The sequence below is a fragment of the Pinus tabuliformis genome, chromosome 7 (genome assembly GCF_031772625.1).
Source record: "Pinus tabuliformis cultivar Carrire ecotype Pingquan chromosome 7, CPIR1, whole genome shotgun sequence".
NCBI classification, from domain to species: Eukaryota; Viridiplantae; Streptophyta; class Pinopsida; order Pinales; family Pinaceae; genus Pinus; species Pinus tabuliformis.
The window spans coordinates 1,274,436,543-1,274,448,249 of NC_142293.1; positions in this window are offsets into that span (position 1 = coordinate 1,274,436,543).

Here is an 11,707-nt window from a genome sequence, read left to right on the forward strand (position 1 = left end):
GCATAGAAATCAATATTTTTTGGCTTGCATAGCAAATCTAAATCCATCATCACTGATTGTATGGGTTGATCGTTATTCGTTAGAATATGGTACTCCCTTTGATCCGTTTTCACGTACATTTTCTAATGATGACGGAATCATCCAATCAATGATGACAGAATAAAAATCATGGATAGATTATCATCATCGATCCCATCTTCCAGATCACAAAGAATATATTCCAAATGAGCTAAACCACACTTCAATCATTAATTTCCTTTCAAATTCTATATTTATAGACACAATCAATTCCGAACAAAACTTATTGAATATCAAAGAAACCATTTCTATCGATATTTTGACCAAACCTGGAATTGTAGAAAACATCCATGTTGGCAAATATTGTTCTCCATCGGAACTTGAAACTTACCATGCTCTTTTTCATGAATTCTACAATATATTTGCTTGGTCATATGAGGAAATGCCAGGTATTGATTCTAGTATAGTTGAACACGAGATTAAAATGTATCATGATGTCAAGGCAGTACGACAGCGCCTCCATCATGTTCATCCGAAGAAGGCTGTTTCCATAAAAGCAGAATTTGAAAAACTTTTGCATGTTGGTTTCATATACCCCATTCCTCTTACCGATTGGGTTTCCAATATTGTTCCTGTCATGAAGAAACAAGGAACAATACAAGTGTGTGTTGATTATAGGGATGTTAATCATGCTTGCCAAAAGACAACTATCCCACTCCCTTTATCGACCAAATAATTGATGAATGTGCTGGATGTGAAATATTTTCATTGATGGATGCCTTTTCCGACTATAATCAGATCAATATCTGCCCAGAAGACCAATCTAAAACTGCCTTTATTTGTCCTTGGGCACATTTGCATATAGGAAACTCCCTTTTAGTTTGAATAACACTGGAGTAACTTTTTAGAGGGCAATGAATTATGCCTTCCATGACAACATCATTCAACCCTATCTAGATGATTTACCTGCTCATTCACGGAAATGGGTTGATCGCCCGCAACATTTGAGAGCCATATTTTTACGGTGCCGACACTACAAAATTTGACTCAATTGACATAAATGTGTGTTTTGTGATGGTTTTGGTCATTTGCATGGTTTCGTAGTGTCCAAAGAAGGAATTCAACTCGACCCCTTGAAGGTTAAGGAAATTCTTGATTTGCCTCCACCTTCCAATTTACTTCAGTTACAGAGACTCCAAGGGAAGGCTAACTTTCTAAGGAGATTCGTTCCCAACTATTCTGAAATGCCTAAAGGATTTACTTGTCTTTTGAAAAAGGGAATTCCCTTCCATTAGTACCAGGTTGCACAAGCTTCCTTTGATGTTCTCAAAGATACCCTGATTTGAGCGTCATTAATGTATTCCCCTAATTATCAGAACGACTATTTCCTGTATCTCACCGTTGCAGATACAACCATTGCTATGGTTTTAGTCCAAGAAGAATATGGGATTGAACATCCTATCTATTATTTGAGTTTTAATCTTAATGACACGGAAGTTAAGTATTCTACATGGAGAAGCCAGCTTTGGCTTCCATTCAAGTTGTACAGAGATTTCGCCATTATATCATGCTCTGAAAGACCAGTGTCATTTCGAATTGAAACCCTATGACATACATCTTGTCACATCAATTGCTGGGGGGGGAATATTCAGAATGGATCCTCATTTTGCAGGAATTTTATTTGGAATTCATCAAATCTAAGACAAATAAATCTCTAGTTTTTGTTGAGCTTCTTTGCAACCTTCCCTCTACTGCCATTGACTCAGCAACAAAGCCATCAATTCCGGATGAGTCTCAGCTTCTGATCTCATCATCTGGCCCTTAGTATGGAGATATACTGATCTATCTCCAAACCCAAACTTTCTGGTCGAATACCTCTTGCTTGTAACAATGAGGTATTCGATATCAAGCCAAAGATTATCTGATCATTGGCGACACCCTTTACTGTTGTGGTATCGATACAATTTTTTGTAGGTACCTCACACATGAGGAAGCTGAGAAAGTTCTAAATGATTATCATTCTGGTGCTTGTGTTGGACATTTATCTCGTTATGCTACCGCACATAAAATTCTTCGTGTTGGTTACTTCTGGCCTACCATATTTAACGATTGCATTACTACTATTAGAAGTTTCCATGCATGCCAGATTTTTTACTATAAAACTCAATTACAACCTGCACCATTGCATCCTGTCGTCGCTGTTGGACCATTTGCAAAATGGGGCATTGATTTCATGACATGTAACCCTCAGTCCGGCTAGGGGCATGGGTATATTATTGTTGTCAATGACTATTTTATGAAATGGGCCGAGGGGGTGCCTACATTAAACAACAGTGGTGAGACAACTGCACTTTTTTTCTTCAACCATGTGGTTGCACAGTTTGGTATACCACAAGCTATAGTTACAGATCATGGTTCGCATTTTTGCAATCACATGATGACTGAATTAATTGCCAAGGTATGACTCTCACATGACAGTTCTACTCCTCATTATCCATAGGCTAATGGACAATTTAAAGCCATCAACAGAGTCCTTAAGTGAATGCTTCAATGAATGATAGCAGTTCAGAAACGAAATTGGCATTTGATCCTATACTCAGATTTGTGGGCTTACCGAACCTCGGTAAGAAATGCAACTGGATTCACACCTTTCCAATTGGTGTATGGTCTTGAGGCAATCCTTCCAATACAATGTGAGATTTCATCACTAAAACTCACAATTGACTTGTTACCTGACACTTATAATGAGGAAGAACGTTTCTTAGAGCTCATCCATCTAGATGAAACATGTCGTGAAGCCGCATTGGCCAACGAAGCACATAAGAAATGAATTAAGGCGCAATGTGATTGCAATGTCAAGTCTCGCATATTCTCAGAAGGAGACCTGGACTTTCTTTATGATAAGGAAGCTGATAAATTAGGAACATGAAAATTTGAACCACTATGGATGGGACCCTACATTGTCAAGTGTGTTTTGGCAAAAGGCACTTACGTGTTGGTTGATTATGATGGAATTCCATTGTTGCAGCCCCGAAACGGGTTGTATCTTAAACGATACTATGCTTGATTGTGCTGAGTAAAAACACTGTATATAGGCTTTATTGTGTGTGTGTGTGTGTGTGTCACAGTGTGACTTTTAGAGTTTTTATATGGTTAGTAATCCGCTTTGCATTTGTTACATATGTCAGAATCTTTGGAACCATTTGTTGGTTATACCAATGGTGCTAGTCATAGTATGCAGAACCTATCCTCTGCAGCATGGGCCATATTCACTCCAAGTGGCGAGTTAGTGAGTTTTCAAGGGATTTATATCGATCGTTCTATGAACAATATCGCTGAGTATAACACATTGATCAAACTCCTCTCTGATAACATTTCACTTGGCATTCACCGAATCATCATTAGGCTAGACTCACAACTTGTCGTACTACAACTTACGAATGTTTATACCGTCCGAAATCCAACTATTCATTGTATATTCCTTAGAGTTCATCTCTTGGAAAGACATTTTGATTACATTCAATATCAACACATTTCTGAAAACTTTAACACATTGACTGATTCTTTAGTGAATTACATGTTAAACGAACATTTACGACATATGTAAAGAGTAATTTTTCAATTCACATCAACAATTGAATAGGATTACAAATAAGCATACAAAAACACTGAAAGTAAAATAGATAGATTTTCAAAGTTTTACGAAAAATTGTGTCCAAGACATGTTGGTCATCTGACCTCAAAACCTCAAAATGCATACAGTAAATCATCCTAAGTAGATCTAATGACGCTCATGATAATAGCTCACTGCCTGAGCTATCATGCGCAATAGCCTCATCCAATGGCTAGGTACACCAATAGTATGGTGTTATAGTCTCATCAGTAACTCCTCGATCCAAACATCCGGTATACTGAGGGTTAACCCCTCTATATGATGTTGCAACTCCACCAGTGTCTCAATTAGATCTAAATCTTGGAGAACCGCTCTTCCAAAATTTCTCCCCGCTGGTTCACCTGCCTCATGTTGATGACCCATTGGTCGAACAATGCCAACATCTGTATACATGAGAACATTTTTGGTTTAGTCTTGGAAACATAAAAAAGCACAAAAACATGTAAAAACTCAAAAAATAAAAAATACATGGTCAAACAATTTACCTATAGCACCCCATTGAGCACCCACTGGTAATCGCAAATCTAGATCTCTACGGAAATCCATCCCTATATGGATGCTCCTATATGACAATATGTTGTCGACGGAGACAACTAAAGAATTCGGTATAAAATGAGATTGATGATTGACCAACATGTCTAACCATCAACTCTACCCATCTCTGCATCCGTGGATCTCTAGGACCAGCTAAACTCAGTGTCACATGCTGAGGTTGCATCAATGGAATTCTCTCCAAAGTAAAATTGATCAAGATCGATCCATGGCTGAAATTTTTCATCTTACTGTTTTTTACTTTAGTCAGTCGATATTTAATCAAAGAGAATACTGCCTCACACTAGTTGAACATAGTTGGCTTGAGACACTCGAGTGCATACTGCATGTATGATCTATTCGCGACATGAAGTGTCACACTACCTGCCAGATTTGCGATAGTAAAGATGATTTTTCACAAGGGCATATCATGAACATCAGCCTTGAAGTTTATCTTTCCATAGTTGCTAGGCTATATACCTGGCCGACAAAATTTTCGAATGTAGTCCCTCATTGATTCACCCCCATGGGTAGAACCTGAAAGAGAAATGGGGGCACCACGTCTTGAAAATCCTGTGAGAAAGTAAATATCATCGATCAATATAGGGAGAACTTTGTCCCCTATGTGAAAAACTTGTTCCGTTGGATCCCATGAATGAACCAAGAATTGCAATAGTTCTAACCATTGCCTCATCTCGGATAACCTGAAATATTTGAGTAACCCAAAATATATGAGGGCCTCAACAGTACCAGGATCATTTAGGGCAACCATATCCTATTCTTCATGTTCTCTTTCACACCATGTGATAGCCATTCTGATCTGATCAAAATCTGAAATCACACCATAAGCTTAGTTAGGATCCATTTCATGCAAAACACTGAAGAGATTTTGGGTAGAAATAATGAATCAAATTTCTAAATTGCACCAACACATCCCTGATCTTTATACAGTGCGATGCACAGTAGTTTCCCTTCTATTTGACTTCTCTGTAGCGCAGTTTTTGATGCATAAGGGTGCATTGATCTTAGGGCGTGATATATTTACCCTAGGTACCCTAAAACCCTAAAACGTTTCCTTGAAATTGAAAAATAATGACCTTAAATGAAAGAGAAGAGGTAGATCTCCTACGTGGTCCTAATGACACGAAGAATGATCCACAGAATCTCCTGCAATCAGCTACTAAATTTTGAGGTAAAAAACTGGTTCAGAGCACAAAACTGAATGGAAATGTCAAATGGTAAAATGACTTGGTAAATTCTTGTTTTATGGTTATTTCATGTTCATCAAATGAATAAACTATAGTTTTTTACCTATTTTTACCAATGAAACAGGTATGTTTAATCTGTTTGGTGGTTCTTTGGGCAAGTTTATAGTTGACATAGTGAATTTGGCGTGCATGATCGTAAAATGTACTTTTGACCACATAGCATAATTTTATCTCTTTTTCGAGCTCTGTTAAACATCAAAAAAGGAACCCCCCTTGTTGCACTACAAATTGTCACCTTGACATTCTGCAATCTGTGTGAGTCCATTACCACTCATACTTTCCTCCTTTGCAAGTCTTAAGCCTCAGTTCCTCATATCAAGCCTTGAAAATAAGAGAAAGCCTTCAAAAGTCTATAAAACTTTGGTTCTGCACTTTCTCTTTGCATTACTTGCGGTCCCGCACCTAATGGTAATGTCTCCGGTGCACCTGACCGCTCTGTCTCTGTGTTATGGGTGCGGACCCCTGTAAAAGTTAAAAAGGTGCGAGCACATTCTAAAAACTTACTTTCAGTCATTTCTAGAAGCTTTTGGAAGGAATCTTGAGGTGGCAAGTTCGCTCTCTTAAGGTTCATGCATCCCATACCTTAAGGAGCTAACCCCTTGATGTGAGGAGCTTATCCCTTTGAAGGAGGATTCTATCCCTTCATAGATGGACCTGTAACTTCCTCCTCTACACTATAAAATGAAGCATTGGGCTGGTTACTTGGGAGGTTAGAAGCTGAATATTTTTCAGGTGAAATGCTATTGGAACTTAGTCTTCTTAGTTGAGTTTTTATGAGGAGAGATTAAATTCCTCTATTATCTCATTTGGAAGAGTGCAAGGCTTGTCAAAGTAAAGGAAATTCCTGTTTTGGACCCCAGGAAGAGCTTGTTCAACATCAAGGCTGAAAAGGTTGTAAGGTTCTTCTATTTCAAAGTTAATACAAATAAGTTTGTTTTTCTCAATAAGCTATTGGTTCATGGTTTATTTTATGGATTCCTTGATCACCATAATAGACATGATTTATGATATTTTCTATGCAGGTGCTATTTGATGTTTGCTTGTTTATGATTGTAGGTTCTCAAGGGTAACTCTTTCGAACGATTGAAGGATGGCTACTACGAACAAGCATTGGATCTAAGGTAGGGTCTTAACACCTCTATAGTATTTGTTTATAAATCGCATATGTCTAGAGAAAGATAGATTTGTTTGTCTATTTGTTGCTACACTATCTTTTGATACTAGGGAGATCGGTCTTGTCCACAAGATCGATTTACCCGGCCAACAAATTGGTGACTCCACTGGGGAACTGAATTTGGTTTTTGGTTTTCCTTTGTCTTCGACTTGAGAAACTTGTTTTCATTTCTAGTTTTTGATTGTTGTGTGTTGGCTTGGGTAGTTTTTAGTATCTGGATTATTTTTTGTTTTTTTCAAAGTTTTTAGGGGACCACACTTTCTCTTTACAGACAGTGCGGGCATCTCTGCACTTTTCCTTTAGTAAACGGAGCGGGACTGCACCTGTTTCTTCTGGAAGCCTGCGGACCCTGTAAATTTTTTTGAAAAACCTAAAATGTTTTCTTCTAGTTAAGTTTAGGTTTCATTTAAGGCTTTTAGTGTCTACCCAGATCTGCATTTGTCCTGTCAAAAATCGCTTGTGAGTGAGTTCCGATGGTATTTTTGTTTTAGATGATTTTCTAGAAGTTTTGCATGCCTGGAGTGGTTTTCACTTGGTCTCTGTAGTGACTCAAAGATCAGAAGCTTGAGAAACCTTAGATTACCTTGGTGTCTTTTCGCCTTCTTGATGACTCTGACTTGGTTGTGAAATCTATCCTTTGTGAGAAATAGATTTAGTTTTCTCGTTGCAAATCTTTGAACAAACTTTGTTATAAGTTTTGAATTTCATTTTTACAAAAGAAAACATATCTGGATGTTTTTGATTGATTTGTTATTCTGAACAAATGAATCCTTAGTTTATTGAACAACTAAGTAAAACGTCCTCAAAAAGAATTGAAGATTTTTATTCAATTAGATTTTTAAAATTTTTTAGATCTCAAAATTAGTTTTTATAGTTTTGAGTGTTTTTCTAGAACTTGTAGATCTCTTTTGAAGCAAATTGTTTTTTGTAGTTTCGAGTTTTGAAAAAGGAAAGGGATGTATTGTGAGCATTAATTATTAGTCTTGTTTTGAGTTCTTATTGAAAAATACAAAAATATTTTCTTTCCATTTCCATGTTGAAAGAAAGAATTGTTTCTTAAAGAATTGCATCCTCAAACTCTTTCTTTTAGCTAGAATTTCATTGAAAGAAAAACGAATTGCCTATCATTTTAGGTGCATTTTTTAGTGTTTTTGGTGTCGAGTCTTCACACCATCAAATTTTCATTTCCATACCTATTGACTTAAAGAAAAACCCATAAAAGCAACGCTTAATTAAAATTGATCTAGTAATCTTTTTTATTTCTAGGGCTCTTATCACCAATATAGCTTAGGCTAGTATCTTGGAGTAGGGAGTAATTAACTCTCCAAGATAGTTAAAACAAACAAGTAGATACATCTTGCGGTAGGAAATAAATCCAATTGTAATTGGTACATTCTGGGAAGCTTCTCTTAAAGGAGTCAATCACGAGATCATGTCTGAACCTTTGAGACAATCAAGTCTGTTTCAATGGGAAAGATAGAAGATTTGCATGTATTATAAATGGTAAACCTCGGATTAACCATTGTGGAGGAGCCTGGGGTCACTTTTTGGTAAACATCAGATTGATCATGTCGAGGAACCTTCAAGGGGATTGAGCTTTGTTACTCTACCCTTGTGCGTAGATCGGATTGTAGACTGTTCCCCCAATTGTATTTGTTGCTATTGGTAACCTTAGTGTCCATAAACTTAAGATTATTTCCTAAGGTGACGGTAAAGGACGGGTCTCACTATACTTGGAGCAGATGTTGACTAGACTCACTTGGACTCTTTGGGGGGTTCTCTTCACTCGAGATGGTTTTGTGGAGAAACTTGTGCCAGTCTGTTTCATTAAGCAGGTTGTCGAGGTAACTGTTCCAACCGCCCTTTCTGCATTAAACTTCTATGATGTTGGATTTCATCGCCAACTAGTATTTTTAGTACGGGAAGTTATTGTTTGTGTGTGGTTTGAACTCTTAGATATTTTAGGCATGTGATTCAGTTGTTTGTTTCTTTAAAGACTTTAGGTGATTTTATTGAAATTTTCTTTGTTTGCGTGTGATTATTTTCATCCTACACCAAGAGGTTATTATATTTCATCGATCATGTCACAATGGTCATCTATGTTTTTCCAATCACCGCGAACTTTTTTATACGGTGGTCCTTCTGTTCCTTTAGGGTACCGGTCACTCTCTGGTACTTTTTCAGGAGCAACTCCTCGACCGATTGAACATCAGTTATCACCTGGTAGTAATGGAACTAAAACGTTGAATGTAGAGCAAATTCTTATGATGTCTGGTAGTATTCCAAATTATCAACCTTAAGGTAGTCAGTTACCACTTGGGGGGCAATCTCAAAGTAGTTAGTTACCACCTGGGGGGCAACCTCAAGGTAGTCAGTTACCACCTGGGGGGCAACCTCAAGGTAGTTAGTTACCACCTGGGGGGCAACCTCAAGGTAGTCAGTTACCACCTGGGGGAAACCTCAAGGACAGTGCATACCTTCAGGACAGTACATACCCCAAGGTCAACCCCAGACTCAGTATACTCCTCAGGATGCTTATCAACCCCAGAATCAGTATGTGCCTCAGGGTTATCAACCTCAATACCCAACTCAAGGTTTCCAACCGCCTTCTAGTCAACCATTTTTACAAGGAACTGGAAATGTATCGCTTAATTTTCAACCGTACGTTCAACCAGGTTATGGTCCTCCATATGTACAACCTGTTATGAGTCCATACCCCGAAATGAATATGGTGTGGGATCCGTCTCAAACTCAACAGACTAAGCAACCTAATGTGCAGTTATCTAATCAACCTGGACAACCTTTGGTTTCTGGTCCAACCCAGCAGCCTGTCCAACCTACTGTTCAAATCCCTGCACTTGGTTTAGTTCAGCAGCCTGGGCCTAGCTCACCTCAGACTCCGTCTCAAACTGCTGCTGCAACTTCTATTCAACCTACCACACCTGTTTCTGGAGTATATGTAGCTCTGGTTTCTACTATCCTTGCATCAGTGCAAACTCCTCAAGTCTCTGTGCCATAGTTAGGAACTATAGTTCAGACTTCGGTCCAGATGCCTGCAGGACAAGCTGGTCCAAGTACGATTCCTACAAGTCAATCGCAATTCACTTATCAACCATACGACGGATAGTATCAATTCGGTCCTACTGTACAAAACCCAGTTTATCAGAATCAACCATATCCTGGCTACACTTATCAACAGCCTCAACAACCCCAGTTTGGTCTGGTTAATCCTAGTTTTCCAGGAGGTTATAACATTCCTAATGCAAATCCGATTCTAGGTTATCCTGGATATCCTCCTCTTGGAGCTAGTCTTGTTACTCAAGGTTTTCACAACCCTAACCGTCAGTTACCATTTATTGCAACTTTGGATTTACCTGATTTGTCATGCCTTACAAACAATCTGATTTACTATCTTCCGTATTGGCCTCCAATACCTAATAAGTTGCCCAGTGATATCCCAAAATTCAAGGGTAAGTCAGGAGAGGATCCATCAAATCATGTTATGACTTATCACCTCTGGTGTGCGTCTAATTCTATCATTGATGATTTAATTCAATTGCATCTTTTTCAACGAACTCTTATTGGTCTTGTCGCCAAATGGTACATTGAGTTACCACGAGGCTCTTTTTATAATTTCAATCAGTTAGCCACTGCTTTCTTAACTCATTTTCAGTTGCCTGTCAGATATGAAAATGCACGGAACTGTTAACTTCACTAAAACAATCCACATCCACATATATTTATGATCATATTCATGAATGACGACGTAGAAGGTGTTTAGTGAAAGTTTTCATTCCGGATCAAATTTTAGCGGAATGGTTTGTTAAATCATTGTTACCTAAAATCACTGAAGATGTAGCTAAGGTAGGAGTTGTCACTGAAGAGAAAGTCATTGCTCTGGCTCAGTAACTTGACCTCATCTATATGCAGTCAGGTACTTTACATGAAAAAATCCCTGAGCTTCCAAAAACTACAGCTCCTTCAAGGTCACATGCTATTGATGGTATGATTGGTTCAGTTAGTATTAAAAGTAAGAAGAAATCTTCCAAGAATTCTTCTCCTACAATAAATTTACCTAATTCCCCGAAAGGAGATTCTTCCGCTGAAGTTTCTGCTGACATCCATGTCGTAGATTCATCTACGACAAAATCCGGTAGTAAAGAAAAGGGGAAGAACAAAAACAAACAAAATTCAAAAGATAAAACAGATAAAAATGAATCTATGGACGAAAAACAGAAACTTCGCTATCCTTGTTTCATTTGCGATGAGGATAATTTTACCAAAGAATGCCCACATTGAGCAGAGGTTTCGAAATTCGTTAAAGATTCTCAAACGCCTGTTGTCTTGAAGGATCCTTTTCCTACTCAAGATAGTAAGGTGGTTGCTTCTTCCTTGAATACCTCAGAAGAACCCATTATGATGATGTCTCATGTCAGGATTGTGACGTGATTGCAAGATTATGGTAGTAAAAATCCTATTGATGGTAAAGAAGTAGAATCTTCTAATTCAAACACATCAACGACACCTCCTTCTGGTCATGATCCACTACAGATCGAAAAAACCAACCCTGACTTAGTAATCAAACCGCCTGCTAAAGGTATACTTCAGAAATTAGCTTTCAATCCACATGCGAGAGCTGCACAGAATTATAACATTGTTGAATACTTAGCTATTTCCCCTTCAGCAATGTCGGCTTTGGAAGTGCTGCAATCGTGCCCAGCACAGCGTAAATTACAATTGTCTACTATAGGAGCTATTGATATACAAGATTTGAACCTAATAATCTTCGATTTAGAGGATAGTACACCCCACCTGCCTCATCAAATGGCTTTCCAGATTCCAATGTTAGTCAAAAACAGACCTTGCTTTCGGACTGTGATTGATGAAGGGGCTTCTACGTGTATTATGTCGATCCAGTGTTGGAGATCGATTGGTTCTCCCACACTCAATCAGTCTCCGACAATTCTAAAGGCTTTTGATGGCCGAGGGTTCCATCCTTTTGGTATTTTGTAGGATTTACCTATAGGGGTCAAAGGTAAAACC